Here is a 16,151-nt window from a genome sequence, read left to right as displayed (position 1 = left end):
GGGAACATCGCTTTGCGATGATCGTGGGGAAGCGCTTCCCCACGATCATCCCATAGGTCCCTGTGATCAGCTATGTTGTGAGAGGTGGAGAGAGAGAGCCCCGAAGCACAGCTCATCGGCAGGGGTTTGCCGCAAGATCGCCGGGAAGCCAGCTTCCCCAAACCCCGCCGATCAGCTGTGCTTTGGTGCGCTCTCTCTCTCCCCCCCTCCAGCCTGAGCAGGGAGACTGAGGCACCGCGCAGCCACCCTGGCCGTGCAGAGGTGATTTCTCCTGTCCTCCAGTTTAACTGCCCCCCATAAGCAAGCAGCCAAGTGCCCTCGCCGTACCTCCCTTTCTGAGCCACTTCTGATGGGCACGTCACCGCCAGCATCTCTCCAAGGAGGCAGCAATGGCCCTCGGAACAGCAATATATGCAGCGTCCTAGTGTGCTTTTGTACTCTCAGCCAAGCCGGTGACCCTACCAGCTCCTGGGTTGAAAAGGAACTACAGGCCAGGCAGCCACCCCCGCTGCCAGAAAACAAAGGATTCTGCCTCTTGGACAAAGGCGGGACTCTCGCGTAGCCGCTGGTGCACTTGCGTGCGAGCGATCATGGGGCTTCTTTTCCCTCAACTCCTCCCTCTCTTTCTCTCGTTGCTTCCCTCCCTCCGCGCGCGCTTTGGAGCTTTCGGCAGTCCCTGCCCCGCCCCCCCGCCCGCGCGCCGTTCCCTCTAAATCCAATCAGAGGAAGCAGAGGAGTGAGGCAGCGCTGGGAGGAGGGCGCGCTCGGCTCGGCTCGGCGCGAGGGGATCGCTCAAGGCGGGTCTGGCAGAAAGAGAGGAGAGCGCTTCGCCCCCCCACCTCCCCCTAACTCGAGCTGGCGCACAAGCAGGCAAGCGAAAGCAAAGACCTCTAGGAGCGAAGTGGGGACAGAGGGCCGAGGAGGGCAACCCCCGCCACAGTCTGAATTCTTGCGGTGCTGGTGTGGCGGCGGCGGCGGGGCGGCGCGTTCCCCTTGCATTGTTGAGGCGAGAGGTGCAAGGGAGGTTGCCGTAGTGTTGGCGGGCCAGTTTCTCGAGGGGAGAGAGAGCCCAGGCTTTCCTGCGATCTTTGCAAACTTCCGCCGATGAGCTGTGCTTCAAGGCTGGAGCTGCCAGGGGAGAGAGAGCCAGCGCTGAAGCACAGCTGATAAGCGGGGCCTTTGGGATGATCATGGGGAAGCGGTCCCGGGGATCATCCCAAAGGCCCTATTTTGCCTCGCTTACCGGGCAGCGAAAATGGCGCCCGGATGGAGGATTTTCGCTTAAAGGTGCGTTTTTTCCTGATAGGAATGCATTAAACGTGTTTTAATGCGTTCCTATGGGGTTTTTTGCCCCGCATAGCGAGGAATCCGGATAGCAACGTTTTTTCCTGAACGGATTAACGTCGCTATGGGGGGCACCACTGTACTTTATTGCTAGAAAACCCTGGCAAGGCTCCCTGTAAGACACAATTGACTTGATAGTATGCAATTATTATTAATTATATACTTACACAAGATAAAATCCTGGCTATGTTGTTGTTTTGCTTTGTTTCATGAGTGAGGACAATTCTGAGTATATTTTAGTTTTCAATTGATATATGAGTCCTATATTGTTTCAGGTAGCAAAAAAAGAGGATGCTCTCTGTGTTGTGATTCATAGTTCATGCTAATAGGACTATGCAATAAGTTCCTAAATTTGTGAAAATAACAACAGCAACAACGATTAGCAGTGTGATATAGAAAGCCTATTGGTTTTGTATCTACTGGGAAGACTTTGATGATTATCATGCAGTGGCCCTGCTGTGTGCAAGTAATGAGAGCAGCCTGACCTTTCTATGCGGCCAGATTTTTTTCCTGCTATTCATTTGTGTTAGAAATGTTTGTGTCAAAGGCTTTCTTGTACCCACCCATGGAGTACTAGCGAAGGAGTGGAGCAGTATCTAAGGAAACCCAGTGCTACTTGAAATGTATTCAAAAAAGAATGGGCAAAAAATGTAAACAAATTGTAAACAAAAAATGGATGCTTATTTCCCTTTAAATTATGTACACATAGTTGCTGTATGCTTTACTCAAAAACTGCATGCTTTGCCTTTAATGTATGATTATTGTCTGAATGATTTCATTCGCTGCTAATTTTATAGGTGTTTCTTACTACAGTATTAAAGTGTGTATAGCCTTATTTCTCTGCCATCTTCAGTCTGTGTGGAAAAAAAGAGTGTGTAAAGGAGATTGTTTCAGTGCTATTTTTTTTTTTTTTTTTTTTTTGCAAAGCCCGAGAAAGCAAATTTTTAGGACTACAACCTTCAGAATATTCCAGCCAGTATGGCAAGTGCCCTGCTCTGGTTTTCCCCAGCTCTGGTTTGCTTGTGTGTACATGTGTACATTCACTACTTGCCTTGTTAAGTACATATAGAAAATCTGCCCCAACCAACGTACAGCTGTATCTGGAAAGTTATTCGTGTGTTCTTTCCTTTATACAAACTAGTTTGTTGCCAAGCTTTCTCCTCAATAATCTTTTTTTTTCCCTGCTCATTCATCTGTGCGTATTTTGGAATTACTTCTAGTGATGGGCCATATGGTTGTTGGGGAGTTTTTTGGACTTCATTCCAGTTTTTTGATTCTGTGAACTCTACATGACAGATCCAGGCCTACAGAAAACTACATTTGGCTTACCTGGAGAAAAACCTGTTAAAAAAGGGAGCTGCCACTGTACTCACTGGGACTCCCTGCAAGTTGCAAATTAGCTTACTTTTTTAAACAGGAAACTAGGCGATGAAGACTTCTAGCTGAGCAACATTTAGGTGTTTGTAGGTGTGAGATCTGTTCAAGAAAATCATAGATATTAAAGGAACATTTTGTGCAAAGATGAACATGATGAAGGATAAAAATGGTAGGGACCTCACAGAAGCAGAAGACATCAAGAAGAGGTGGCAAAAATACACAGAGGAATTATACCAAAAAGATTTGGATATCCCGGACAACCCAGATAGTGTGGTTTCTGACCTTGAGCCAGACATCTTGGAGAGTGAAGTCAAGTGGGCCTTAGAAAGCTTGGCTAACAACAAGGCCAGTGGAGATGATGGCATTCCAATGGAACTATTTAAAATCTTAAAAGATGACGCTGTTAAAGTGCTACATTCAATATGCCAGCAAATTTGGAATACGCAATAGTGGGCAGAGGACTGGAAAAGATCAGTCTGCATCCCAATCCCAAAGAAGGGCAGTGCCAAAGAATGCTCCAAATACCGTACAATCACACTCATTTCCCACGCTAGCAAGGTTATGCTCAAAATCCTCCAAGGTAGGCTTTAGCAGTATGTGGACCGAGAACTCCCAGAAGTACAAGCTGGATTTTGAAGGGGCAGAGGAACTTCGGACCAAATTGCTAACATGCGCTGGATTATGGAGAAAGCCAGAGTTTCAGAAAAATATCTACTTCTGCTTCATTGACTATGCAAAAGCCTTTGACTGTGTGGACCACAGCAAACTATGGCAAGTCCTTAAAGAAATGGGAGTGCCTGACCACCTTATCTATCTCCTGAGAAACCTATATGTGGGACAGGAAGCAACAGATAGAACTGGATATGGAACAATTGATTGGTTCAAAATTGGGAAAGGAGTACGACAAGGCTGTATATTGTCTCCCCCCTTATTTAACTTATATGCAGAATACATCCTGCGAAAGGCTGGACTGGAGGAATCCCAAACTGGAATTAAGATTGCCGGAAGAAAGATCAACAACCTTTGATATGCAAAGGATACCACGCTGATGGCAGAAAGTGAGGAGGAATTAAGGAACCTTGTAATGAGGGTGAAAGAGGAGAGTGCAAAAGACAGTCTGAAGCTCAACATCAAAAAAACTAAGATCATGGCCACTGGTCCCATCACCTCCTGGCAAATAGAAGGGGAAGATATGGAGGCAGTAACAGATTTCACTTTCTTGGGCTCCATGATCACTGCAGATGGTGACAGCAGCCATGAAATTAAAAGACACCTGCTTCTTGGGAGGAAAGTGATGGCAAACCTCGACAGCATCGTAAAAGGCAGAGACATCACCTTGCCGACAAAAGTCTGAATAGTCAAAGCTATGGTTTTTCCAGTAGTGATGTATGGAAGTGCAGAGCTGGACCATAAAGAAAGCTGACCACGGAAGAATTGATGCTTTTGAATTGTGGTGCTGGAGGAGGCTCTTGAGAGTCCCCTGGACTGCAAGGAGAAGAAACCTATCAATTCTAAAGGAAATCAACCCTGAGTGCTCACTGGAAGGACAGATCCTGAAGCTGAGGCTCCAGTACTTTGGCCATCTGATGAGAAGAGAAGATTCCTTGGAGAATCTGATGTTGGGAAAGTGTGAAGGCAAGAGGAGAAGGGGACAACAGAGGACGAAATGGTTGGACAGTGTCATCGAAGCTACCAACATGAATTTGACCCAACTCTGGGAGGCAGTGGAAGACAGGAGGGCCTGGCATGCTCTGATCCATGGGGTCACGAAAAGTTGGACATGACTGAACGACTAAACAACAAGAACAACAACAGGTCTGATTCTGACAGATGGAACTCCCAGAATGGAGAATCCTGAAAGTTGAAATTAAAGAAAGCCAAACAGCACATGCCTAATAACATGATAACAACATAATTTTAGAAGTGAGGATACATTTTTCTGTTGAAATTTGTCTTACTATTAAACGACGGTGGTTTAGGAGAACTGGTACAATCATACAGCTGCTAAACATAATCATTCAACATCTTATTTATGTTAATGACATTATTATATTTTTGTCCCATTTTATTTCTGTGAGCTGAAGGGAGTGTACACAGTTGTAGCTCATCTTCACTTTACCTTGCATTTTATTAGTCAGAATAATCCAATGAGTTTTTTGAATGGCTGAATGGGGACTGGATTCTGGATGTCCTCAATATCAAGGCCTATACACTTGTTCTGAAATTATCAACCTGGTTACAGGGGAGAGGCTAGTCCTGCCTTCTTCCTTTTCATGCTGTTTATGCAAGCAATGGCAAATCTAAAGAAGAGAAGGGTCCTGCTTGTTTGTAGGATCGACAACTGAGCAGGAAACTAAAGTGATGCAGGAGAGGACATGGGATTATCCTCTCCATTGTAACCGTATGGATCATTTCAGATGCCAGTCTGGTGTTCTAACCCCCAACCCACAATGGCTTTTGGAAACTTGTTTTGTTTCACTTATGAAACTAGTTATTAATTTGGGATGATTACAACAATGGGTGGCATAACACAGACCATTGTTAAAGAAAGTAAGGGACATGTGTGAGATGTGGAATCTCAAAGCTGAAATACACAAAAAGACTGACCGTTTAATGAAATTCTGTCTCAAAAATATAAATTTGTGTTTCAGTGGATTAAAATCCCAATGAATAGGTCATTATCTTCTGTCAGGGTGGATGTGATTTAAATCAAGTCTATTTAAATCAGGATTTAAATCACTAATCAGTAAGACTCTATTTAAACCATGGTCTTAAAAGGTAAACACTCATTCTGCTGGTAGTTATAATATTTAATATTTACAACCAGCTGAAAATTTCATATTTAGAATAATAACCTGTCAGATTAGTAAAACAGCGGTATCAGAACAGATTTAATTTAATAGGTTAATCACTCATATTTGGAGAACTACATAAATTGTTTTATTTAACTAAAATAATAACATTGTATAGCATACATATTCTTGCATTTGCTTACACATCAGGGTGTTCATTGTTTGTACATAGATTAGCAGAACAACAATGGGATTAAGGTCTTTTCCTGAACCTTTTAATACATTTTTACTGTGAAAAAGTGCATGCTATCTCAGCTTGGATAACTTGGATTAATTGAATTAGTTCACAAAAAATGTAAATATTGCATACATAATCAGCTTCATGCTACATAACTAAGTTCTATTTCATAAATAGAAAACTATCTTAAGTAGATTTTTCCTCCAAAAGCATTCCATTCAAATAAATTTGATTTAAATTAAAAAATCTGATTTAAATTAAACAATCTTATTTTTAAAAATCATCAATTTTAATCCACCCTGCTTTATGTCTGTAGTGTCATTCGTCATTATTGCTAAAACAAAGCAGATACCAAAAACCATTTAACTATATACATCAGTGGCAATCTCCTTCTGGTGAATAATTTTCTAAGCTGTGAGCTAGAAAAATAAAGGGTTCCATATGGAGAGCACTGAAGGTCTTTCCTGGTGTTCCCCATAATATGATTCTTCTTGATCGGGCTTCTTCTTTTGCCAGAAATAAATATAAGTTACAATCTCCAAAATGACTTAGCCTTTTCTGAGCTCATCTTCTATCCACATAACTGATTATCTCACCATGTATCGTAGCAGAGAGTAGCTGGAGCTAATGAGAGAGGGGGTAGTACAAAGAACACAGGGATTTTGGACTACATGATGTATCCAGAGAGTCATGGCAAAGGATTCCTGATGCTTTATCCCATCAAGATAGTCAGACTCTTTAAAACTCTGTCTTCTGGGGTTTTCTCCCCCATCTCCCCCACCCTGTTTAATATATTTTGGCTTGCTTGACTTATCTGTTGGAGGAAAGTACGTGGTGGTAGAGGAATAATGCTTTTACATCCAGCCATATGACATGTTAACTTTTCCAAATGTTTGAGGGAGAGGTAAGATGTTTTTTGGGCCTAAGACCTAGTGGTTTGAAAAGCTATAATGAAAGAGTTAGGCTGGAGTGCAAAGCTTCAACCCAGAAAGCCCATTTCATGGCTTTATTTGCAGTGATGCCTCAACTTACGAACTTAATTGGTTCAGGAAGATGGTTGTAACTCGAAATGGTTGTAAGTTGAAGCACCATAGGAATTCCCATAGGAATGCATTGAAATGCAATTAATCCGTTCTGGCCGAAGAAAAAAATTACCAAAAAACCCCCCAAAAACTGCAAGACCCATTGGAAACACAATTAATCTGTTTCTTCCGAAGGGAAAAACAAAACAAAACAAAACAGAAAAGCTAACATACCCTGGAAGATCCATCGAAAAAACAATTGATCCATTCCGGCTGAAAGAAAGAAAAAACCCCAAAAAGCAAACAAACCCTGCAAGACCCATCAGAAATGCAAAATAATTTTTTTAAAAAAACACACACCAAAAAGCACAAAGAGACTGCAAGACCCTTTGGAAATGCAAAAAGAAAAACCCAAAAAGCAAACAGAGACTGCAAGACCCATCGGAAATGCAAAAATAATAATCAAAAAGCAAACAGAGACTGTAAGACCCATCAAAAATTCAAAAAGAAAACCCCAAAAAGCGAACAGAGACTCCAAGATCCATTGGAAATGCAAAAAAAAAAAAAAAAAAAAAAAAGCAAACAAACCCTGCAAGACCCATCGGAAATAGCGAAAAAACAAAAACAAAGAACAAACAAACCCTGCAAGACCCATCACAGCATAGAAACATAATCCCACCGCCCAGCCCAAAGCAATGCTGCAAAACCTACCCAGAACAGGCAGTTTTTAAAAAGCAGAAAGCAGCACTTTACCAGGCACTCTCTAACTGTTGGGGCAAAAGAGCTACAAAGCAGCAGCCTCTTTGCCACCAATGGTTAGCAATTTGAATTCCCTGCCTTTTTAACTGTCTTTTTTCTGGTTATAACTTGAAGCTCTGGTCACAAGTCAAAGCAAAATTTTGTGGTCGGAGCTGGTCGTATCTCAAAATGGTCGTAAATCGGGATGGTCATAAGTCGAGGCACCACTGTATTTCACCAAATTTATATACCACTGATGCTACTTTAAGCAGTTTACAAAGGTAAAATAAATAATAACCCTGACCACCCAAAAAATACCTATTTCAAATGTACCCCAAATGATGGTGGTCTCAAGGGAGCACATATAGCAAAAGTCTTAAGGGACAATGTCCTTAAATGCTTCCTAAAACAAAAATGTCTTTAGAATGTCCTTGAAGGTTGAGAAAGGAGAGTAATGACAGATTTCTACAGGGAGCCTTTCTGTAAATTAGGGAGGGGCCAAGGTCAAAAAGGTATGACTTCTTGTGACTGTTTTGTTTAAGAGCAAATGAATCCTAAGGAACCCAGAAGTTTGGCTATTGTTGGTAAGAAGATGTTAACTGTGTTCACCACAGATTTTTCCCCCCTTCCCTGATTCCTCTGCATGAACAGAGAATAGGATTCAGGTATTAAGTTAGTTTTAGTTTCTTCTAACTGGAGAGGAGGAGGGCAATGTGTGGTTGTTACAGATTAACTTCAATTTAATGCTTCCTTTGGGAGGAAGGGAGGAAGGGAGACAATTCCTACCTTACTCTATGTTTACAACCCTAAAGAAATTAAATGTTTATTTGTTTGTTTGTTTGTTTAGCTTATATACTGTCCAACTACTCAGGGTAAGATCACTAGTCATGATGGTTTATATGAAACGAACCAAAAATTATATAGAACTAAAGAAGAATAGAATTCCCATCATCCTCCCAACTAAATCAATCAGACATTACGACTATAAAAAAATGATGATGTTTTAATAAACAGGGCAATGAGAATGGAGGTCCTCTTCTTATTTTACCGGACTACTAGAATAAGCAGTGATGTTGATAGTTTGTCACTGCAGCCAAAAATGTGCCCACAACCTGGGGTTTAATCCTAGGTACCCGGCTCAAGATTGACTCAGCCTTCTATCCTTCCAAGGTCAGTAAAATGAGTACCCAGCTCGCTGGGGTGTGTAGTGTGTGGTGGGGCAATGTTAACTTGTTAACAATGTTAGCCTGCATAGTTAACTTGTAAACCACCCAGAGAATGCTTGAAGCACTATGGGGCGGTATATAAGCAGCATGCTTTGCTTTTAATAACAGTGTATTTGTCTGTCTAAAACGATGGAACAAAATGATAGTCATCAACTTAACCAGAGTCCTTTGTAAGAAAAACAAGTCAAAGGTTTTTGAACAGTACGCTGTAAAGCATTTTATTTTATTAGCCTTTCTAACGGAAAATGCTCCCCTTCCCTGAAAGAATTTTCTGCAGATTTGAAGTTTTCATTTAATGCATGTACAAAATGTGGGTTCGAAGGCATCTGCAGAAGATACATCTTTCTTGTTTGTTATTTTATATCATGCTCTGCAGTATGATATATACAGATTAAATCATCACTGCACTGCATTGCAGAGGGTTATTAATACATTCCTCTGTACTTGGGGAAGATGTCAGAATGTCCTTTAGAGGAGTTTGAACTGACTGGTTTTATTAAGATTAAGAAAAAAGGAAATTCAATACTGGCAAGTCATGAAATCTAGACTGCAATACTTCCTCAATTATTTACAACATGATGCAAATAATGATGCACTAAAAACCATATACTTCTGAACATCTGAAACAACACCTCTCTTTTAAAAACATGATGAAGAATTATAGAAACAAAGAAAACCATTACTTCATGAAAAAGCCTTATTCTTTCTAAATGTCCACCTTTCTTTTTCTCAACCAGTTGTATGAATTAGTATATGATAAAATGTTAGAAGCATAAGGATTGTTTATAAATTTAAAAACATGTTTTTATTACCATGTTAATACCATAGAAAATGCTGTGTCTACACAAGGTTTCTGTCCATGTACTGCCAGGTAGGCTTTAATGTGAAGCAAAACCAAATTTTGAATATGCAGTATGATGGCATGAATAGGGTGGTAGATTACGACTAAGGAGACTTGGATTCTAATCCCTATCTGGCCATGGAAACTCACTGGGCATGTGTGTAGAACTGGTAAAACCATCCCTTAAATATCTAATTTATCTTGAGAGGCCTGCTAGAATTGCTATAAGTCTTACTAATATTCTATACATATCATTTTATATAGTTTGAGCTAGTCTCCTGACCTTCAAGGTTATATGAGGGTAATGGGAATCTGCAGAGTGGTACAGATGCTTCCAAGAATTATATGTGTGAAATAAAAAATGTCTATAGAAAGATTTGTATAAAACGGTTGAGACAATATATTTTCTCTGATCAGTGATCAGGCTTTTAGAGAACAGGGTTTCCTGTAGGATAGAGCCCTTCCCCAGCCATTCTTTGCCCTGATCTCATGTGGCAGGGATGGTTGATTTGAAACTTCTCATTCCTACCTACTGAGAAGTGAACTGGTGGGAGAGGAAATAGATTGAAACTGCATGTACCCCTTCAGTCTAGAAAATCTGGCCACCCCTGTCTTGGAAGAAAAGGTATATGGCCTGGATCCAGCCACACGACTTGCATGCTGGCTGGGGGTAGAGTATCACCTGATACTCTATTTCAGGTGTCCCCAAATGTTTATGAACGGGTTGAGGAAGAATTGGGGAGAGATGGAATCAGCAGCAACCTGTTTTCCCAAATTAAAGACTCTTCTATTTCTCAGTTAGCATTGTCTTGATGAGTATGCAGATATTCTTCGTTATAATGAATTAGTCTGATTTTTCAACAGTGCTATATTGACAGTGTAGCAATTTGGTATTAGGAAAGGGACCCTGAAGGGATCTTGAAGTTCAAAGAGATTTACACTATTCAAGTGTTAATAGTTCTCACTTCCAGTTTGCAAGCTGCTTCTGGAATTGTAAGTATTTGAGGTCCTGTCAAGCTGTCTTCAGAATTTCGTGGTCATCTTTCTGTGTGGTGGTGGAGGAGACTCTCTTGAAGGCAGTTGATGTGATTTAAATTTAAAAGCAAGTTGTGTGATATATGGAGTCTCTTGACAAGGCAACTGATCTCAGTGAAGTCATTCTGTCTTTGCAGTCTGTTTGCAAACATTTAATAACAAGGCCTGTTTAATCCAGTGCTCTTTGAAACCAGAAGATAATCCACTTGAAACTGAACAGCCTATGGTCAATCAGTCCTTCTGCCCTCGTCCGTTCTAATCCATGTTGAAAGTCTTCTGCATTAGAAGTGGCTGTAGTTGGTCGGCAATACTGTTTTATATCTGTGTTTCCTTTAGGTGGACTGAAGTGTGTATGTCTAATATAGTATGGATAGTCTTGGTCTCTGTGACACATCCTTACACTTGATGGTCTTTTCTAATTCATTCATTGCTCTTCTGAATCTCAATCTTTTTCTGATTTCTTGGCTTCAGTCTCCCTTTGGATTGATGATTGTACCAATCATAGAATAATAGAAAAGTGAAGTTGGAAGGGGCCTGCAAGGCCATCAAGTCCAGCCCTCTGCTCAATGCAGGAATACAATCAAGAATACAATCAGGAATACAATACAATGAACCAATGTATACAAAATCTTTAACAATTGCATTTTTTTCATTGTCAACATTCAAGTTGTGTAGTTCTTCTGTAGTCGTGATTTCTGTCATCTTAACATTCAACTGCAGTCCTGCTTCTGTGCTTCCTTTTTTCATTTTCATTAGAAGTCGTTTCAGTTCATTGCTGCATTCTGCTCAGGATGGTGTCACCTGCATATCTTAAATTATTAATGTTCTTTATTAATGATTAAATTATGCAGATTTTTACAATGGAATTTTACTGTGTGTTCTGTAATTGTTGTATGTTCAATTTTATATTTTATTGGCCAGAATTCTGTTGTGCAACCCCACCGAAGCAACAAGAAGGATGTCACTGTCAGCAATAAACTGCTGTAGATTAAAGACTTCCTTTTTAACATTTGGAATGTGAAGTGTCACACACAATGACACAAAGTGACATGTACCCCAAAATTTAAAAAGGGGTTCTTTAATTAGTAGCAATCTTCAAAAGGATTTGGGCCATTTCATGTCCATCTTTCTCTCTCTCTTTTGTTATGTTCACTTTGTATACAACATACATTTTATGACAGCATATTTTTTGTTGTATGTTCATTTGTACCAAATAGTTTGCATTATTTAAAATTTTTTGAAACATTGCCAGTGTCTTAAATGCCAGTGGTCTTTAACTTTTTGTATTTTACACACCACCAATCACTCTGTCAAAGGGTCTTGTCCTATCAAGATAGACACAAAAAGCCCACTTTTTAAGGGACATTTGTACATTTGTAAACATTATTCTAACATATTTATCATTTATGATAAATGTTAAGAAAATAAAACTGCAGTAATATTGTTGGGAATAAACACATATAAAAACAAAGTAATAATCCCGTTATTAGTTGAAAATTAAAATAGTACAATTGAATATAAATTTTACTGATTGATCTGGAAGAAAGAAAAAGAGGACAATACGAATTGTGTTAGTATTACTGGGAATAAATTTTATTGTTATGTCTAGAATACAAATAAAACTTATAATTTCATAACTTCATGTTATGTATACTGAGGTCAGTAAAATGAGTACCCAGCTTGCTTTGGGGGGCAATGTGTAGCCTGCATAATTAACTTGTAAACTGCCCAGAGAGTGCTTCAAGTGCTATGGGGCGGTATATAAGCAGCACACTTTGCTTTATACTGTGGTGTCCTAACAGCAGTATATGTACCATTAGTTAAGAATCATTATTTTATTGGGGGGGGGGAATTTAACTACTGTGTTAAATATATTGCCATGCACACCTCTCTATGCCTTGTAGTGAACTTCGCTGTTAGACAGAAATTGTCGCTTTAATTGTTTAAAAAACTTTTAGCTTTCTGATTTTATGAATTTATTGTGTGAATCATTTCATCTGTGGAAATTTAAAATGTTGCTGTTAAATATGCTATGCAAAACATCAAACATATTTAATGCGCTGAAACTTTCTCCAGATGTTGGCTCAATAAATATATAACAATTTGATTCGTGTGTTACTTTATTATCGAGCATCCATTGGTTTGTCCCTAGCTCACATTTACTCTGCATTTTTCTTCACGCTGTTGCAAAGAGTAAATCAGCAGCTGAAGAAAACAACCAGAATTGTTGTGCAGTTATTTCATGTCGTCCCCTGCCCCTCGCCTCATGCTCCCTGCTTGAAAGAATAGTTTTCAGAGGGTTGCTCAGTGAAGTGTGCATTTTAAAGTTACCCACAGTGGTATCTATTGTCCTCTTCCTGAATTGAATGATGTCATGTTTCATTTAAAGCTCTTGGCAATGGCTAAGACAGCACTCAGTACAGGCAAGGAGAAGAGTCGTGAATCAGGTTCCTGTGAAGCCTTTTGTATTTTGGGGGAATTTCGATAACCAAAAGCTGACTCATGCAAAGATTCTAGCAAAGGAGTTTTTTTATGGACTGCGAGCACTTTTCATTTTACTCAAGCATCCCAGTGAAATAATATCGGAATTGCTAGAACTTCAGGGATGCATCTGCACATTTCTCTTACACAGGTAGGTTGCAAGATTTGAGGAAGAGTATATACTGATGGTGGGGGAGGGGGGGTTGAGGTTGGGGGATGGGGAGAAGGACTTGTTCATTCACTGCTTAAGCGGCTTGAGACATTCCACAGTGGTGAGGTACTGTCGCTGAGGGATTTTTCCTCACAATAGTGCCCAGGGACTCCAGCTTACTGCATGATATGACAGAGGACTGTGTGTAATATGGTAGGGTGGCTCGTTTCAATTTAGGAAGCCAAGGCAAACTGGTGGACAAGTCTGTAGTTGTTAATAAGCTGAAATTCTTGCCCAGACCCCCTAGTGAGACATGTTTTGGAGGAGTTTGGAACAAACGCATCTTATGAAATGCTTGCTTCAGGTTTTCCATTTCTTTAATAGGTAATTGCATACGCCTGTAGTAAACTGAGCTTTAGATAATATGTTTACCTGCAGTAAGAATGTAGATTTTACTTGTGTTATTTGAATACCTTTTGGATATAACTTAGAGTTGCTTTTTTAAAAATCTTCTTACACATCAGCTGAATTGCCTATGTTGCCTTTGCATAGCATTTCCTGATGTTGTTAATATTCAAAACAAAGTGTCTTATCAGTCCTGGAAGTTTCTGCCACAGTTTCCGTTTAGTCAGGTTTTCTTGACTGTATAGCTTGGAGCATCTTAGAGTCTGTAGGTGTGTAGAACATTCTGTCTTTGCCTTTCAGATAAAATCTGATTACAGCCATCTCAGACAAGCCTTCTAAATCCAGCTTGCACTGATGCAGAATCTTTGTTACCTAAAAGCTTTTAAACTGAATTATCCCTGAGGAGATTATAACCTGATTGTGATAACACTTGTTCCATGTCAAATGAATGTGAGGTTTTGGTAATATAATGCTGATTAAATGGATAATAATTTTAAAATTAATTTCAGAGACAGAAGACGACCCATGAGCATGCGCTCCCTCCCTCCCTCCTCTCCAATAGGCCATGTTCTGCTGCGTATCTAATTGTAGGAATTCATACAGGGAATAGATGTGAATATAAAAGTCTAAAATACAGTGGTGCCTCACTTGATGATTACCTCATTAGACGAGGAAATCGCTTGACGAATGGGCTTTTTTCGCTTAATGTTGATCTGTTCCCTGCTTCGGGAACCAATTTTTCGCTTAATGACGATCAAAAACAGCTGATCGCCGGTTTTCAGAATGGCCACCCGCTGTGCTTTAGGACGGATTCCTTGCATTACAGGCACTGAAAAATGGCCACCCTATGGAGGATCTTTGCTGGATGCTGAGGTATTTCGCCCATTGGAACATATTGAACCAGTTTTCAATGCATTTCAGTGGGCTTTTTCATTTCACTTGACAAGGATTTCGCTTAACAGTGATTTGAATGGAGGTATCCTCGTCAAGTGAAGCACCACTGTAATGGCATTCTGGAACATGGTTGCAGGTTGCAGTATTTTCTTCTGAATTTGCAAGAAATAAGAAGCATTGCAAGGATTGTTACAAAAACAGCTGTTAAAGTTATCAGCAATACTTAAATTATAAGGAATGAAAGGGAAATGTATGGATGTGATAAAGATTACACTGACATCTGCTATTTATGTTTACTTAAGTAAAGAAGAGTTACATTGGAAAGTTCTTGGTATGTGACGTGGAATTACATCTGTTCTAACAGTATTGTTATCCCTGGGTGTGGAAATAGTGCATATCTCAGTTACACAATGGTCTCTACAGATCTGTGTTTTTGTGTGAGAAAGCCTCTCGCTGGAGCGTCAGCAGTCAGTATGTAAAGGCAGTAGGCCAGACAGGGTGGGGAACCAAACTACATTTGTGGAAAGATATGAATAAGGAGGGATCATGTTGCTGAAACACATTTCCTCCTAAACACTGAAAAATAAACAGTCTTCTTTCCAGTGCTTAGCTTGTAGAAACCAAGCCAACATTGTCAATGGCAATGATAGATGAAATTATATTGAGTAGAGTAAGCATTGTCTCACAACAAAATGATGTACAGATAGAACTAGGTGTGATGATCAGCATAAGTGCTTCCCTTACAGCTGGCGCCTTATGATATGCAGCCGGGGTTCCCAGCCATTGCTGCATGTGATATTATCAGCACAGGGGTTTCAAAGCAATGGTTAAGAATTAGCAATGCAGGCTGGTGGCCCGTACTGGTGGGATAGTAAATCCACACTGCGTTTTAGTCCTTTCTTTACAAGAACTATCTTCTGTCTTCTGCCAAGTTCAGTTGCCTATCTGACTTGGTCTTCACAAACCAGTGGATGTTGATACCTTGAATGTTGACAACTTGAGAAGCCCAGAAAACATCAACTAGCAATTGGGCTTTTTTAGCTGTGGTGCCTTCTATGGCAGGTGCCCTTTCTTTGCACATTCGAAAAGCTCTTAAAAACAGAGCTATTCAGGGAAGCTTTTAGGGAGGTTCTCCCCAAGTAACTGGGACAGCAAAGGGAGGAGGAGAGGAATATTGTAGTGTATGTTCTGAAATTGTTATTTTGCCACCTTTTTTTGTCATATTTGTTTATTTGGGGGAGAGTCTAGCATATATAGTAATTGCATAATATATGTTTATATATTTTGTTGTATACCTCCCAAAGTAGTGATTTGATAGATGAGCAATATATAAATTGTGTGTGTGTGTGTGTGTGTGTGTGTGTGTGTGTGTGTGTGTGTGTGTGTGTGTGTGTGCATGCGCACACATGTGTATTTAAAGTAGTTTGGGCACTTAGGATAGCTTTTTAAATGATTGGACTAAAACCTTGAGTAGATCATCTAATGCAGTGCCCTGTTCTTGCAAACGGCTATTTGGATTTTTAGCTGTCTCTAAAGGCTCATGGTGGGTAACAGTCTGTTATTCTAAAACATCTTTGTGAACAAGAATTGTCTTGAAATTTTGGAAG

The 16,151-nt window shown here is 40.1% G+C and overlaps 1 protein-coding gene across 5 annotated transcripts in view; it reads left to right on the top strand.

The window, feature by feature from the left end:
• Nucleotides 1-16,151, top strand: part of PLEKHG1 (pleckstrin homology and RhoGEF domain containing G1) — a 164,259-nt gene that overhangs the window by 80,023 nt on the left and 68,085 nt on the right. Inside the window, exon 1 of one of the 5 annotated variants that reach the window (XM_078383261.1) lies at nucleotides 12,769-13,245. The exons of the other annotated variants lie outside the window; for them this stretch is intronic. The gene's annotated coding sequence lies outside the window, so the exon portion shown is untranslated. Of the gene's footprint in view, nucleotides 1-12,768; nucleotides 13,246-16,151 lie in introns of those variants that run through there. 5 annotated transcript variants of the gene reach the window in all.

This window comes from Pogona vitticeps, chromosome 1, assembly GCF_051106095.1.
Source record: "Pogona vitticeps strain Pit_001003342236 chromosome 1, PviZW2.1, whole genome shotgun sequence".
Classification (NCBI taxonomy): Eukaryota; Metazoa; Chordata; class Lepidosauria; order Squamata; family Agamidae; genus Pogona; species Pogona vitticeps.
Note: the sequence above shows the minus strand (reverse complement) of the source record. Positions and strands in the feature narration are given on the sequence as shown.